Source organism: Podarcis melisellensis (genome assembly GCF_964234715.1).
Source record: "Podarcis melisellensis genome assembly, chromosome: 13".
Lineage (NCBI taxonomy): Eukaryota > Metazoa > Chordata > Lepidosauria > Squamata > Lacertidae > Podarcis > Podarcis melisellensis.
In genome coordinates this window covers 37,550,586-37,568,149 of record NC_138545.1, presented here as the reverse complement: position 1 = coordinate 37,568,149, position 17,564 = coordinate 37,550,586, and the positions used below count along the sequence as shown (strand labels likewise).

Genomic DNA, 17,564 nt, shown 5'->3' with positions numbered 1-17,564 from the left:
CAGTCAGGTGCAAATCCTAGGCCCCAGCTGCACCACAAATTTAAAACTGTACGATATGGCTTTAAACAAAGAGTCCTGGGCACTGTAGCTTGTTAAGAACACCAAGAGACACTTATTCCCCTCACAGAATTATTATTATTATTATTATTATTATTATTATTATTATTATTATTATTAATTTATTTATACCCCACCCACCTAGCTGGGTTTCCCCAGCCACTCTGGGCGGCTTCCAACAAAATATTAAAATACAATAGTCCATTAAACATTAAAAGCTTCCCTAAACATGGCTGCCTTCAGATGTCTTCTAAAAGAACTACAATTCCCACAGTGATTTAACCATCCATCCCTCTTCCCAGGGAATTCTGGGAACTGTAGCGCTGTGGGGGGAACTGGGGGTCTCCTAACAACTCTTGGTACCTGTAACACACTATACTTTCCCAGGATTCTTTGGGGGAAGTCATGGCTGTTTAAAGTGGTACAGTACTTCTTTCAAGGTTCCTTTTGTGGGAGCAAGAGAGAAGCATAAGGCAGTTTGTTTTTCATTCTGTCCTTGGCTGTTTATGATTTTCCTTAGCATCTGGAAGGAGCCGGAAAAAATATATATGACGTTTGTGCCGATGGAACAATGGGAGGGGGCAGGAGGAGGAAACAGCTGGTGCTCAAAGTGGGGAAGGGGGCAGGTGTGGGTGAAAAACCAAACAGGGAATGTTTGGGACTGGGAGAAATCTGAGACAAGGCACTGGTGTATACCTCTTTGCTCCAGCAAAGGATACTGAAAGGATCAAGGAGAGGCTTCCTTTTTTGTCAAGTGGATGATCACAGAAAGGAGATCAGGGTGGGGAGAAAGGAAGATGGAGAGCTGATCATTATCTGAGAAGATGAAGCATAAGAGGCCAACTGGCTACTAGGAGCCTTGTTTAGCAGCAGGGCAATGACCAGAGGTTACAAGTTACCCTTTTTGTGCCTCATCCACAAGTCCAGCTTACTCATTGCTTCTCAAAATTCCCGTGATCAGGAAGCCAAAATATCAGACAGTAGGACCAAGCATGTAAACAACCAACTCAACATTCGTCATCACGAAGAGAGTAAAACCCAGAGGAAAGGCATGAATGATGGGCGTGTGGAGGTGACTCACCTGCGCTGCCCTGGTACCCAACTGCCAATTATTAAATGTTTGCGTAAACACTTTTTCATTTAAGCCCGTTAATCTATATTTCTTTTGTAATTCTTGGTGCAAATACTTTTTAGCACAAAGATGGAGTTACAAACAAATAATTCGGTTGATCTGTCTGTTTCAGGAGACAGTGGAAGAGCACGTCTCTGCAAGTTAGGTCAAACCACTGGTGAGTTACAGCGCCTGCTGTGTACAGGAGAGACATGTTTTGTTGCAGCTGAGGCAGACAGAGGCGTCCAGTTGTGCTGCTGCAGATGCACCGTGGCGTTTCTGTTGGTATTTCACGTCTCCGATGCCGCAGATGAGATTGGTGTACATCACATGCCTGTCTGGGATGTATGTACTTATTTGTCAGGGAACTGCCATTGGAGCCAGAGGGAGAGGGAGGGCTCCAGAGGGGTTCAGGAGAGCGTCCCAGGAGGGAGAGAAGCAGCCCATCTTCTGGGGAAGGAATTCAGCGTAGCACCAGTGGAGAAGGGGGGCAGATGGGGGAATCGGCGAGGTGGCTCCATGACTCCTCGCCGGAGACCAGCGGGGAGAGCACGGGTCCTCCGCTGCCCACACCCTCCCTGCGCAGAAGGCTTCCGCGCAGGGAGAGTAGGCGGCGACTGGGCGTCAAAGAGCTTCTTTGCTGGAAGAAGTTCAAGAAACACCCACTGACGGATTCTGCCAGCGATTGAGACAGCCACGGGTGAGTGGTTATCCGGACAGAAAGGGTTCACCCAGGTAACCCAGCCAGGTGTGGCGTCGATTTACGCACGAGCAACCCCTGGAACCATTACATTATTGTACTGTACTTTTGCTTTTACTTGCTCCTGTTCTTCTCTCAGAGCTGGAGAGGGAAGACGCAATGAATCCTTTGTCTGTACATAGTGTGTAAATAAATAAACACACACACACACACACACGTAGAGCTAAAGATTACGATGTCTCACGCTTCTTGCTGTGTTATGCTAGAAGATTAGTGTGCATACAGTGGTACCTCAGGTTACATACGCTTCAGGTTACATATGCTTCAGGTTACAGACTCCACTAACCCAGAAATAGTGCTTCAGGTTAAGAACTTTGCTTCAGGATGAGAACAGAAATCGTGCTCTGGCGGTGCGGCGGCAGCAGGAGGCCCCATTAGCTAAAGTGGTGCTTCAGGTTAAGAACAGTTTCAGGTTAAGAACGGACCTCTGGAACGAATTAAGTACTTAACCCGAGGTACCACTGTATATCATTTGATATATGTCGCTGAAGCGCACTGGAGAAAGGAAGGGAAATGCATTTTCCAGAGCTGCGCACACCGGAGGACGCTCGGAGTTCGGGGGCTGCAGGGGCACCCCAGGGCGTTTTCCAACAGTTTCTTCTCTCTGAGCTCCTCCCAACGGTCATTCCTCCTCTGGTCACTGCTACAGATATACGACTTGACTGCCTGTCTCCAGGCACTGCATTCCCCTGCAAGGGGTTTCCACACGGCAGGGTGTTTCCGAGCACAATTCAAAGTGTTGGTGCTGTCCTTTAAAGCCCTAAACAGCGTTGGTCCAGTATATCTGAAGGAGCATCTCCACCCCCATCGTTCTACCTGGACACTGAAGTCCAGCACTGAGGGCCTTCTGGCAGTTCCCTCACTGCGAGAAGCCAAGTTACAGGGAACCAGGCAGAGGGCCTTCTCAGTAGTGGCGCCTGCCCTGTGGAACGCCCTCCCACCAGAAGTCAAAGAGAAAAATAACTACCAAACTTTTAGAAGACATCTAAAGCCAGCCCTGTTTAGGGAAGCTTTTAATGTTTAATAGGTTATTGTATTTTAGTGTTTTGTTGGAAGCCGCCCAGAGTGGCTGGGGAAACCCAGCCAGATGGGCGGGGTAGAAATAAATTATTATTATTATTATTATTATTATTATTATTATTATTATTATTATTATTTTGATGTCACCAGCCCTGAGCTGGTCTGGCAATGGGCCTGGCGCCTGAAGCCAGCTCCCCACAGAGCACATCCTTGGGGAACCTTCCTTCTTCCTTTCTGCGGACATGACCAAGCTAGTGTAGACGTCGCTGAGACAGGAGTTCAAACATGCTGGGAATGTGGTCTTGGGAGTTGATCTTTGAGGCTCCGTCCTGCCATGCAATGTGCAAATTCTTCCTCATATAGCACACCTGGAAGGCATTGAGGCGTTGCTTCCTGCAAGGCTTACATTGCCCACACCTTCACTTCCATAAAGAAGCTTGCTCAAAATGGATGGGGCAATTCACATTTCAATTGAAGTTGCTCAAGTCTTGAGCACTTCACACGCGTGGCCATAAACTTTGCCATTCGTTCTGCCACCAACCTGTCCTTGTGCTTTCGATCCCAGGCTATCACCAGCCTTGGGCTTCAGGCCAAAAGTGGAGTCAACCACGGTCTGCGTGCACGTGTGGATTTTAAGTGTTTGCTTGAGGGTGAGGTGAGCAGGGCCTTGGGAGAGGCTGCTCACGAGACTGCAGGAACTGTGGGAGGTGGATAAAGAAGCACACACAGTGGCGTAGGAAGGGAGTGCGGGTCACCCCAGGTGTTGTTACTGAGGGAAGTGACAAAATGGCAGCTCCCGGGCTGCTTCCTGGCGGGGAGCCATGCTGCTTTGCCGGCGGCCTTCCCCCTTTGTTTTGACAGCTCAGGGGAGGCTTGGGAGTCGTGGCTGGGCTGCGCGCTGCTGCCCCACGCTCCTGGGCTGCTCTCTGGAAGTGGGGGAGCCGCGCCAGTTTGCAGGCGGCCTTCCTCCCTTCCCCCTTCGTTTGGACAGCTCGGGGGAGGCTCCCCCCCCCAGGAAGCAGCCTGGGAGCGCTGGGCAATGGCGCGCCACCCGCCCACGACTCCCAAGCCTCCCCTGAGCTGTCAAAACATCAGGAAGAGCTTTCTGTCAGGAGGAGCTATTTGACAGTGGAAAGAACTCCCTCGGGAGAAGATGGCCAAAACACAACCCATCCTGTAGATTTAAGTAACTGTCTACAATCGCCTGCTTGTTATCAGAGGCCCAGAATCCACATTCATTTGCAAAAATAAATACAGTGGTACCTCTGGTTACGAACTTAATTCGTTCTGGAGGTCCGTTCTTAACCTGAAGCACCACTTTAGCTAATGGGGCCTCCCACTGCTGCTGCCGCGCAATTTCTGTTCTCATCCTGAAGCAAAGTTCTTAACCCAAGGTACTATTTTTGGGTCAGTGGAGTCTGTAACCTGAAGTGTATGTAAGCTGAAGCGTATGTAACCCAAGTTACCACTGTAAATTTCAATGTCGGGGTGGGGGGCGGGGACAAGACATTTTCTGCACCGGGTACCACGTGACCTTGCTACGCCACTGAGCACACATATCAGGTCACCTTTTCCTCGGAGGCCTTTCCTTGCCGGATACGACACCTTAAGAGTCCCGGCTCATGTGCCATAGTGACACGTTGCTCTCCAGAAACTGGAAAGGAAGCAGAGTGCCCTTGTCGCTTCCTCCATTTAGAAACCACCTGCGTGTTTTGTCACCCGTAGTATTGTGGTGGCTATTTTCAGAGCCCGGGACCTTGTCTATATTTATGTTGACTCCGAGCATGTCCCTTGAACTTTAAAAAATGAATGTTTGGAGGGACAAAGGAGTGGAAACGGATGAGGAAACTAAAAAAAAAAGTGCATCAAGAGAGAGCCAATTGTGTTCAGTACAGCTTCTCGTAACCGGGGGACTCTTAGAAGGACACATTCCAGCAAATGCAGTGTGTGAATTTTGGAAGAGGGGGCATTTTGCAGGGGTTTCACAAACTTGCCACTTAGACATTATTGTCCTTTTGGGAGGAAACACCCTAAATGTGCATTTTTAAGAAATGTGATCGGATGTGGGGGAATATTTTTCTTGATTTCCCTCCCCCTTCAACCTTTTGACTTTTGGACTCCCAGAGAGTCCAAAAGTCAGGAGGTTGAAGGGGGAGGGAAATATATATATATTGTGGATTCACGATGATTTGTGCTCATTATGGTGTTGGGGCAGTTGTAAGTAATTCTGCTTTCAATACCCAAGGAGTGAGGAGTGGGGATTCGAAGCCTGGTCTCCTAAGCCCTAGTCCAGTGCTCTAACCATTACACCGCACTGGCTGCCATTAACAATTACAAAGCAGCAAGCGAGAACACCACTATCTTGGTCTATTTTCGAAGTTTACAGCTGAGAAGGCAATGAAGACAGATGCTCCTTCTACAGGTCCTAACAGAGGATTCCTTCAAACAGAGGACTGTCCTCTGAGAGCCCTACATATTCAGTACTCTGTAAAGTAAGACACACCCAACACCTCAGGAAGGTGATTCTGAGTGTCATGAAAAGGCAGCAAGTTATTTCATTTATTATTCTTGTATTTTGATGCATTCCCTCTTTTTTCCCCTCTTTACAATACCTAAGTGTGTCTAACAGTAGGGCCGGCCACCTCATGAGGTGGCTAATGGTAGGGCTGGCCAGCACAATCAGGAGCCCTGTCTTTGTAGGCTTCCAGCCATCTTATTTCAGATTGCCAAAACTGGGGGTGGGAAAACAATTGCAATACACAACATACAACACCACATGCCCCATTCCACACAGATCCGGAAAAGGGTTAGCAAGGCGGTAGGCGCTTGGGGGGGAATTGTCATCGCGCCACTCCTTGGTGTGTGGAGTGCCTCAGGGTGCGATTCTCTCCCCGATGCTTTTTAACATCTTTATGCGCCCCCTCGCCCAGCTTGTCCGGAGTTTTGGGCTGGGCTGCCATCAGTATGCTGATGACACCCAACTCTATCTGTTGCTGGATGGCCATCCTGACTCGGCCCCAGACACACTGACCAGATGCTTGGAAGCTGTGGCTGGATGGTTACGTGGGAGCCGGTTGAAGTTAAATCCTTCGAAGACAGAGGTCCTCTGGCTGGGACGGGATGATATGGGACTGAGGGGGCAACTCCCATCTCTTGCGGGGGTGCAATTAGTGCCAGCACCATCCATTAAGAGTTTGGGTGTAATCTTCGATACCTCCCTCTCCATGGAGGCGCAGATTGCAGCTATTACAAAGGCGGCATTTTTTCATCTCCGCCAAGCTAAGCAGTTGGCTCCTTACCTCTCTCGCCCTGACCTAGCTACTGTGATCCACGCGACGGTCACCTCCAGACTGGATTATTGTAACTCGCTCTACGTGGGGCTGCCCTTGAGACTGACCCAAAAACTCCAGGGGGTGCAGAATGCCGCAGCGAGACTCCTTACGGGGTCTTCGCTGCGAGATCACATTCATCCGGTGCTATACCAGCTGCACTGGCTCCCGGTGGAGTACAGGATCAGGTTTAAGGTGCTGGTTTTAACCTTCAAAGCCCTATACGGCCTAGGACCCTTGTACCTACGGGACCGCCTCTCCTGGTATGCCCCACAGAGGAACTTACGGTCTTCAAACAAAAACACCTTGAAGGTCCCAGGCCACAGAGAGGTTAGGCTGGCCTCAACTAGAGCCAGGGCTTTTTCGGTTGCAGCTCCAACCTGGTGGAATGCTCTGTCACAAGAGACAAGGGCCCTGCAGGACTTGACATCTTTCCGTAGGGCCTGCAAGACAGAGCTGTTCCGCCAGGCCTTTGGTTAGGGCGCAGCCTGACTCCCTCCTTGGCAACCTTTACAAAACTTTATGGTTGCCATCAATCTTGATTTTAATTAATTTTTATAATGTTTTTATAATGTTGCACTATTTTGGTGTTGTTAGCCGCCCTGAGCCCGGCTTCGGCTGGGGAGGGCGGGATATAAATAAAATTTATTATTATTATTAGGAGAGACCGAGTTGATGTTGATTCAATAAAAGGATGCAGCTCTAGAAGGTGAAGTAGCTGGAGCTTTTTTGTTTGGAGGAAAAGGGAGTGGGGGGGACAGGATAGAGGTGCATAAAATTACACATTGTGTGGAGAAAGTGAACAGTGAGAAGTTTTTCTCTTCTCATTATCCTAGAATCTGGGGCTATTCTATGAAATGGATTGTTGGGAAGTACTTCTTCAAACAACATGTTTTTAAACTGCGGAATTCACTGCTGCAGGATGTAGTTTAAAAATATATATTAGAGTTTATCAAGAAAAACACAAATATTGTTTTCAAATATCTTTTTTTTTGTCCAAACATTAATCCAGAGGCAAAAAAAGAAAGAGGGCAAAGAAAGAAAGAAAGAAAGAAAGAAAGAAAGAAAGAAAGAAAGAAAGAAAGAAAGAAAGAGAGAGATAAATTAAAAGGCAGTGCTTTTTTCTGGGGGGGACGCAGGGGTAAGCAAACCCCTAAACATTTTGTGAATCTAAGTTTGGCCTCGTTTAGGGGCAGTATTTCAATATGAGTAGGAAAATGAGAGTACACCTAAACATATTTTTTTTAGAAAAAAAGCATTGAAAAAAAGGAATAGAAAAGGAATTAAAAGATAGAAAAAAGAGGGGGGGGGAGAAATTAATAAGCTTGATAACTTCTGATTCTTTCTCTGTCTGCTCTATATAAACATTATTCACTTCATCCACTCCAGTGTAACACCGAATAAAGACACTTTCCACAAGCCATTATCTTCAGTTCTCAAATCCGAGTGTCACACAAATTATTCATTATTTATTTTCCCACTGGCACAGGATGTAGTGATGGTCGCCAACCTGGGTGGCTTTAAAAGGGCGTTAAAACAAATTCGTGGAGGATGAAGCTCTCAAGAGCAACCAGCTTTGATGGCTGTGTTCTACCTCAGTTGTCAGATGCCTCAGAATCCCAGGTGTTGGGGAATGTATGTTGTCCTCATGCCCTGCATGTGAGCTTCCCAGAGACACCTAGCTGACCCCCGTGAGGCAGGATGCTGCCCAGATGCCACCTTTGACATGATCCAGCGGAGCTCTCCTTACATCCTTATGTAAGAAGTGGGAAGAGCACCCAACAAGACAGCGCAGGTTGTGGAGGAAATAAGGAGGATGCAAAACTGGTCGGTCTCTAGGTCAGTGCACCTGGCCCTTGGTGTCATGCTCCCTGTTTTTGGCAAACTGCATGTTTGCATGTTCCCCCTTCCCAGTAGCTTTTCCCAGAACCGAGAGGAAACAAGTCACAGCGCCTCAGATCAGCTGTATCCAGCAGATAAATATTTATTCTAGGTGCAAAACACGGGACCTGACTCACAGGATGCCAGGGATGTGTGAGTATTGGGCATGCGTTTCCCCATTCGAGACCTGTTGAGATAAGGAAGCATTTTCCTCATGGAAGAAACGAAAACACACACCCAAGAAATCACATGTTTTGAGGACTGAGGTAAGCGGAACTATTGGTATAGCTGTAGGATCGCTTGTCTCATGACTGTGAAGTGTATTTCTGGAAGGCCTCCCGTGCATGCTCTGAGGCCACACACATCTCTTTGTCCAGGATCTGGTAAGCAAGAGGCATTGTCTCAGTGCAAGGACAACAATCCATTCAGACAAATGCACTCGAAGGTGCAGGTCAAGGTCAGTGAGGGTTGTCACCTGGGGAGAGGTGTGGCCAAGTGAGAGTCCCAAGGCCAGACAGATAGGCCAAAACCAAAAAAGAGATTGCACACAAACACACACTTATAGATTTAAAAAATTCCTTCCAGCAGCACCTTACAGGCCAACTAAGTTTATTATTGGTATGAGCTTTCATGAGCATGCACATGAAAGCTCATACCAATAACAAACTTAGTTGGTCTCTAAGTGGCGCTGTGGGTTAAACCACAGAACCTAGGGCTTGCCGATCAGAAGGTCGGCAGTTCAAATCCCCGCGACGGGGTGAGCTCCCGTTGCTCGGTCCCTGCTCCTGCCAACCTAGCAGTTCGAAAGCACATCAAAGTGCAAGTAGATAAATAGGTGCCACTCCGGCAGGAAGGTAAACGGTGTTTCCGTGCGCTGCTCTGGTTCACCAGAAGCAGCTTAGTCATGCTGGCCACATGACTCAGAAGCTGTACACCGGCTCCCTCGGCCAATAAAGCAAGATGAGCACCGCTCATCTCATGCTCTACCGACTGAACTATCCCACCTCAGCTCATTTTGTTGTTTCCATGTTAAACAACTGGGCACCAAAACTAAATGCTGATCACCCGTGGATCTACCAGTAGATCTCAAACCTGCCTTCTACCCAGTGCTGGATTTACGCATAAACGGAACAAACTATAGTTTAGGGCCCCACTCTCTTAGGGGCCCCCCCAAAAAAATTAAAGAAAAAGAAACAACTGGATGCACATTTCCAAAATATAAGATAAAAAACAAAATAAAACCTACATACAGCAACAGTATTTTTTGTTGTGTATGGACCTATTAGGTCCATAAATTACCATAAAGCATACATTCAACACAAAAAACAGCGACAATTTGTTGTTGACAAAGGACAGCTGGACATACAAAGGGCCCTTCAGTAACTTAGGGCCTCATCAAACCTAAATCTGGCCCTGCTTCTAGCAGCAAGTGAGCCTGCTCCCCTGAGGTACACTGTTTCATTGGTGGGCTGAAGTATGATGTAGACAGAAATAGGGGAGTGGGGCCATCTTGTCCTTTGCCTCAGGCGGCAAAACGTCTTGATGGGGCCTTGCTCCCATTGATTGCAATGGGTTTTGCATGACTTCTTATGTGCTTAGGAGCACAGTCTTAACAGATCAGGGCCTTGGCTGGCAGTGAAAGCCCAGGGTCTTGCTATTCTTCTGAGCTCATGATGAAGGCCATTTGGGGAAATAAAAACGCATGGATCATGTTGGGAAATAAACAGAACATTTTGCCCAAAGCTGGTGGGAGAGGAAGAGTGTACAGTATTATCTCCCAACCCTACCTTCTCCCTAATTGCTTGGTCTGGAAAGTCCCTTCCGAAGGAGAATGGACTTGGAAGCAATTGTTCTTGATTCCCAGAAAGGTAATTGGGAAATGGACTTTGAATAAACTCTGCATTATATATACAAACACACACAAGTCCCCATGGAGGTTGGAAAACTACCTACAGTCACATTTCTGATTCCTGGGAACATCAGTTTCCCCACCACAGACCTCCAGTTCCAAGTAGCCTTAACAAACTACAGTTCCCAGGATTCTCTGGGGGGAGGTCATGTGCTTTAAATGTGCACTAGATGCTCTTTAAATGTATGGTGTGCAGGGTGGATTTGATTTAAATCAAATCGATTTAAATCACTAGTCAGTAAGACTTGATTTAATTCCCACCCCACCCCCCGAAAGACTCATTATTGCTGGTATAATCTTAATATTTACAACCAGATGAAGGTTTCGTTTTTGGAATAATAAATTTTCAGAGTAGTTTTTACAGTTATATCAAAAATTACTGATATAAAATAATGTTTAGGGTTCCTCATTTTCCTACTCATATTGAAATACTGCCCCTCAATGAGGCCAAACTTAGTTTCACAAAATGTTTAGGGGTATGCGTACTCCTGCATCCCCCCAGAAAAAAAGCATTGCATAGATAGATGAGTATGAAACTATCATGAAGTTTAATAAGTTAACCGTTTATACGTTGTACCTTGGTTCCAGAACAGAATTCTCTGGAACAGAATGGAGTCTGTTTCACTCCCATAACCATTCAAAAACCAAGGTGTGGCTTCCTATTGGCTGCAGGAGCATCCTGCAGCCAATCAGAAGCCTCAGAAGCCGCACAGGACGCTTGGTTATGGAAAATCGTTCAAAAACTAGAACACTCGCTTCCGGTTTTCGATCGTTCAGGAGCTGAAACATACGTGTTCCAAGGGGTTCGGCAAGCAAGGTACGACTGTGTCTGGACAATTTTTCTGCTGCATTTTATTGGAAGGAGAAAAATAATCATTTCCTTAATAACAATTTAAACCATTTGTTTAACTAAAACCAAAGCATTATAGCATATACATCCATGTTTGTTAACTGACGTGGTTAAACAATTAAAAAACAAATTAGACTGAGTTTTAGCAAACATTCCGGCCACCGGGCCTTGCATTTATTTGTTGCAGAGTTTGAATGTTGAACGCATGCCTGCCTTACCCATAGGAAGAGGAATGTCATTAAAATATTCCCAAGCTGGGTCTCTTTTGCAGCCTACTGCCATTATAGGTTTTCTCTTCCAGGGAGAGAATATTGTGATAAATCTCAGGCTATATACACACAAATGTAATAGAATCTCAGAGGGGCTATATCTCCCAGCAGCCCTGGCTTTGGTACCTCGGGTTAAGTACTTAATTCGTTCCAGAGGTCCGTTCTTAACCTGAAACTGTTCTTAACTTGAAGCACCACTTTAGCTAGTGGGGCCTCCTGCTGCTGCCACGCCGCCAGGGCACAATTTCTGTTCTCATCCTGAAGTAAAGTTCTTAACCTGAAGCACTACTTCTGAGTTAGCAGAGTCTGTAACCTGAAGCGTATGTAACCCGAGGTACCACTGTACTGTGGCAACGTGCTCAGGGAAGCCATTTTGAGAGTTAAAATGTTAAGCAAGGAAGCCATTTTGTTGATCTAGGCTAGGCCCCAATATCCAATACATACACTCAGACACCCACTTCTCAGAGACACACTGAGATAGGCTGATAAGGATTACTAAATAAAGACATGGAAGGGTAATGTCCTCGTGCCTTATCTCTAGGCGGAACCTAATGTATCTATCTGAGTATGTGCAATGCTGTAACTTTTGATTGGATAAAGACCTGATTCAAGAATGTATAAAGAGAAGCCTCCCCTGTTGGGAGGGGCTGGACTTTGCAACTTATTCCTCCTTGCCATTGATTGCTGCCGGCAAACAATTGCTTTATTTCCCTGATTGCTGCATGGTCATTTGACTGGCCTAACCAATTGCTGCAATACTGTTGGTAGGCCTAGGCTGGAACAGGTTTGCAGAATGAACAGGCCGAGTAGAAGCACGCTGGTGGAAAGCTGGAAAAGGGGAACCAAGGACTGGAGCAGCCCTGGGAAGAAGGGCCTGGAACCAGTGAACTCTTTATTAGTTGACTGGCAAGTACAGTGGTACCTCGGGTTAAGTACTTAATTCATTCCGGAGGTCCGTGCTTAACCTGAAACTGTACTTAACCTGAAGCACCCCTTTAGCTAATGGGGCCTCCCGCTGCTGCTGCGACGCCGGAGCACAATTCCTTTTCTCATCCTGAAGCAAAGTTCTTAACCTGAAGCACTATTTCTGCGTTAGCGGAGTCTGTAACCTGAAGCGTATGTAACCTGAAGCGTATGTAAGCCGAGGTACCACTGTACTTCAAGGTATCAGCAAGGACTTACAGATCCCAGTTACTATTTCCTTCACCACCCCTTTTAGATTTGCTTCTACATTCAGGTGCCTATTCTGTACAGATAAGTATTACTGCAGTTGTTGAAACCCAGTGGGATTGGAAAGAGGTTGCCAGCCCTGAAGTGCCTTCAGCACTTGCCTCAGGTTTTGAGTTGCACAAACATGCAACCGACTTGCGCAATTATTACGCAAAGATCCCAAGACCTGTGGAGTATTCTGCTCACAAGGCTGCACTTTCATTTTTACTGCTTCACACTTAGCTACCTGTGCAGATCTATTCCACTCCAAACAATCTAGTCATTGAACCTCTTGGAACTTAGCATTTAAGCTTTTAATGGGAAGCTTTTAATGTTTGACAGACTATTAAATTTTAATATTTTGTTGGAAGCCGCCGAGGGTGGCTGGGGAAGCCCAGCCAGATGGGCGGGGTATAAATAATAAATTATTATTATTATTAAGATGTAAGGGGTTGGTTCTGTGTATATAAATTTGCAAACAATGGGATTGAGGTTTTTTCCTCAACTGTATGTTTATTTTATAACATTTTTCCCATGAAGAAAAGGCATGTTATCTCTGCAGACACAAATTCACACTTGAGAACTGCAAAAACAAGCATCTTCTCGTAAGAAAAACTGCCCCAAATAATCTTACAGAAACCTCTGGAAGAGCATGGCATTGTGAATGCATTAATGGAACTCATTTACCAAAAAATTTAAATATTGCATATGAAGCCTCATGCTACATAATTAAAAATAAATCTTTATTTCCTGATGAATAGCCTTTGGACTATAATGTAACCTAAATAGAAAACTATATTTAGAAAGGTTTTACCTTCAAAAGCATTTTATTTTAAAAAATGCAATTAAAATTTTAAAAATCTGATTTAATTTTTTTTAAAATCCAATTTTAAATTTGATTTTTATCCATCCTGATGGTGTGACTCTCATACTAGAGAGGGAGAAAATATTTTCTCTATTCCACTTTCTGAACATTGACCCTCTAATTGTCCCCATTTTCCAGGGCCAGTCCAGGATTTACAGAAGCTGTCACTGTTTCTGATTTGATCCTGGAATATCCTGTTTTTCCTTAGGATGCCCCTGTTTGCGTCTGTGAAATGCTGGAAGGTATAGTAGGATGTCCCTATTTTCGCTGGAGGGTATGAAATTAAGTGACACCCCACCCCCAAGTCAAGGAGATAAGTAGCTATACAACTTTAATAAAATATCTGAAGGCAGCCTTATATAGGGAAGTTTTAAAAAATGTTTTATTATGTTTTTATATATGTTGGAAGCTGTCTCTAGACAACCCACTCAGAAGGGTGGGGTATTTTATTATTATTATTATTATTATTATTATTATTATTATTATTATTATTGAATAGGACATCCTATTTTTATAGGAGAAACATTGGAGGGCATGGCACACTTTGAATGTGAGACAGGACTAAGACCCATTGCCCCCTCCCACTTCCCTCAGGAGACCCAATCGTTTATGGGCTCCTGGTGACTGACAGGGCAAACAGGCCAGTGGGTACAAAAGGAAACAGGAAGCCTAAACATCCGGCTTATTCAAAGCTACAGGAAGGCGGTGCTCTGTGGCTGGAGTGGCAGTGGAGCTTCTTGAGTGGCAGCAAGGGGAGCAGGTGCTTACATGGATTTTGACCTAGGGCCTCATCAAACCTAAATCTGGCCCTGCTGGGGGTGGGGGGGGGGGACCAATCAGGGAGGTGTGTTCGCTCAACCTCAAGCCCCACACTCCATTGAAGAAATGGAGGCAGATACATCATGGGGCTGATTGCTTTAGTTTCCACCAAAGTCACCGTGTGAGCTCTGCTTAACATTCGGAAATAAGGACAAATGGGGGTTCCTTTCAAGGTGCAAACAGAACAGGGGGCACTTTGCCCCCCTAAGAATCAAATGCTACCTGGAAATCTGTATTTGGGCCCTGGAGTTGAGATTCCCAGGACAATGAATAAGAAGATTATCATGATCTTGGAGAATGCTAGGAGGTGATCTAACCTTTCTTCAGGTCCTTCCTTGCTTCTCCTGTTGCAGTTTTGCATCAGTTTCCCAGTCACCTGATATTCGTACAGTGGTACCTCTGGTTACGTACTTAATTCGTTCCGGAGGTCCGTTCTTAACCTGAAACTGTTCTTAACCTGAAGCACCACTTTAGCTAATGGGGCCTCCTGCTGCCGCAGCGCCGCCGGAGCACAATATCTGTTCTCATCCTGAAGCAAAGTTTTTAACCCGAGGTACTATTTCTGGGTTAGTGGAGTCTGTAACCTGAAGCGTATGTAACCCAAGGTACCACTATATTGAAATGTGGGTGGCACTGTGGGTTAAACCACAGAGCCTAGGACTTGCTGATCAGAAGGTTGGCGGTTTGAATCTCCACAACGGGCTGAGCTCTTGTTTCTCGGTCCCTGCTCCTGCCAACCTAGCAGTTCAAAAGCACATCAAAGTGCAAGTAGATAAATAGGTACCATTCCGGCGGGAAGGTAAACAGTGTTTCCGTGCGCTGCTCTGGTTCACCAGAAGTGGCTTAGTCAAGCTGGCCACATGACCCAGAAGCTGTATGCCGGCTCCCTCGGCCAATAAAGCGAGATGAGCGCCGCAACCCTAGAGTCGGCCACAACTGGACCTAATGGTCTGGGGTCCCTTTACCTTTACCACTATATTTGAGAAACCAAGGGTGGGCAGCCTTACCCTGCACCCCTCCAGAAGCCCCAAGCAGTGTCTGTTTACTCTTTGCTTCCAGGATCCTGGAGGGCCCCGATTCCTCTCCTCGTTTTCTCGGTTCTGCAGTCTCAGATGCGGAGAAGTTTTTCTCTGAATTCACAGCCTGAGCTATTGCCGGTTTCAGAAAACTGCAATAGGTGAACAGTATATGAGATGCATTTTGGAGACCTGCACCCAGGCTTCCATGAGGAATGATGACGTCCCAGCCTAGTCTGAAGGATAACCACCTCCTGCCCAGGCAACCATGGTGAGTGAGGAGATGCATGAGGTGTCCAGCGGGAGGGTGGGCAGGAGGCCCCAGGGATGGTATTTGGGGGGTGCTATGTGGAAGGAAGGCTTGTGGGTCTGGCCGAGAGGATGGCAGGCATTTAGACTGAAATGAGAGAGAGAATATAATATAAAAAATAAATTTATTGTTACGCTTTTAGTGGACATCTGAAGGCAGCTTTGTTCAGCGAGGTTTTTAATGGATGATGTTTTATAGTTTTAAAAATATTTTGTGGGGAGCCACCCAGAGTGACTTAGGCAACCCAGTCAGATAGGTTGGGGATAATTCAGACTGAAATTCCCAGGTGTCAAAAAAGGTTATTTATGTATGCCACTACTGTGGCCCGTGTTTTGTTAGCCCCAAAATGGAAAACGTGCAAAGTCCCAACCAAAGAAGAATGGCAACTTAAGTTGACAGATTATGTGCAGCTTGCAGACTTAACGTATAGAACAAGAACATACGTTTCGATTGGAAAATGTTTATTGAATATATGGGAAATAACTATGTACAGCTGAAAATGCTGACAGCATTAAGATAAATTCAACAGTGTAGATAAGTTATGATGGATGTAATAATGGAATACAGAATGGTATAGTTTCTGTAAAATATGCAGGGATTTATGATACGCAAAATGAACCATGGAAAGAGAAGAAGGGAAGTCACGGGGGTGTAAAAATGAGTACGGTACTTTAAATTGTAAAACAGAAAATGTAATAAAAATTATATATATAAGGTGCATATAAATAATTAAATTATTACGTTAGAAAATATTATTATTAAATTGCCAATTCCAGTTGAAATTGAAGCCTGGGCCTGGAATTTGGGCCTGGAACAGTCCTCCTGGTGTCCGCAGGGAACTTAACTTTTCTCTTTTGCTCTTAGGTCTCTCTCCGGACATTATGTGAAATTGGGCCGGTTTTGAAGAGCATAAGAGCATGGTAACAGTGGCACTTGGAAGCCATCTTCAGGGTGCAGAAGACTGGTTTTTCTGCTTGGATGGAAACGGTCTTCACAAATCACCTGTCAGCCTTATGCCTAGGAGTCTTTTCTCTGTGACGCTCCGATCACTAGGAACTTGTCAGAAGTAAGTGTGTTGATGGCATCATTGCTTGCTTTACCTAAGGAGAGCCTTGCAGGGAGAAGCTACTACCTGGCACCCACCATACACTCCTTGGGCCTGGCCCTCTTGGCAGGCAAGCTGAGCATCATCATACCACTTTTCTGGTGACAGACAAAGCCACTTCCGCCTAAGGAGGTGGTGGAATGCGGGCTTCACGGCCCCTCCACGTGCGCGGTGGGCGGAGCCAGCACGTGTGATTGGGGGGATTCCCTGCCGCATCATCCCCTGGCCGGCCAATCAGCTGGCTCGGGGGCGTGGCCTGCCCTATTTAAGGCAGGACGCGGCCGGGGATCTCCCTCTTTGCCTCCTGCCAGTGAGCCCCCCGATACTGAGCTGCTGCTTCCTCCCACAGGACCTGAGCGGTTACACAAGGAGCAAAACATGGAAGAAATTGTTCAGGCAGTTGGAAACCCCTGTAGGCTGCAGGCACAATATGGCCAACCCAAAGGCAGACGTTTCGCCTTTATTTATTTGGAATCCTTGCATCTCACTTTATAGCTCCTAGAAACCGGCTTACGAAAGATACTCCCAGTAGTATCTGGAACACAAATAATGATAGTGCCAGGATTATTCTGGTGGCGTTTCGTGCCATCTTTCTTGGTGTTGTTCTTCAACCTCAGCCTACTAGGCCTCGGGGCCTATGGAGGACAGTGGCGGAGCTAGCCTCTTGGGCACCTGGAGTGGCACACATGCTGATTGGGGTCTGATCGGAGCAGTGGTGATCCACCCAGGAGGATTTTGTCACCCCCTCTTGGATGACACCCGGAGCAGACCGCCCCCCCCCTTCCTACACACCTGGGGGTGGTTGGGTAAGGAATTGGGGCCAAGCAGATGGATCTCATTCAGCCTATGAAAGAGAAGTCTTTCTTTACATCCTTACTATGGCTTGGTTATGTGTCAGTGTTAACTTACACCCATTATTTGGGAAGGCATTATTTGCAAAAGCTTGCCAGTTCTTCCAGACCTTTGCAATTACACTTGAAGCCATCTTCAAACTGTAGCATATTGTTTTTATGCCTATCTTTTTAATGTTATAAAGAAAATTTGTTCCAATGTT

General features: G+C 46.2%; 1 long non-coding RNA gene across 1 annotated transcript; it reads left to right on the top strand.

Moving 5' to 3' along the window:
• Window positions 1-15,242: 15,242 nt before the first annotated feature.
• Window positions 15,243-17,564, top strand: LOC309354396. Its single transcript, XR_014162256.1, has 2 exons — window positions 15,243-15,366; window positions 16,270-17,564. It is a non-coding gene; the product is annotated as an uncharacterized lncRNA (long non-coding RNA).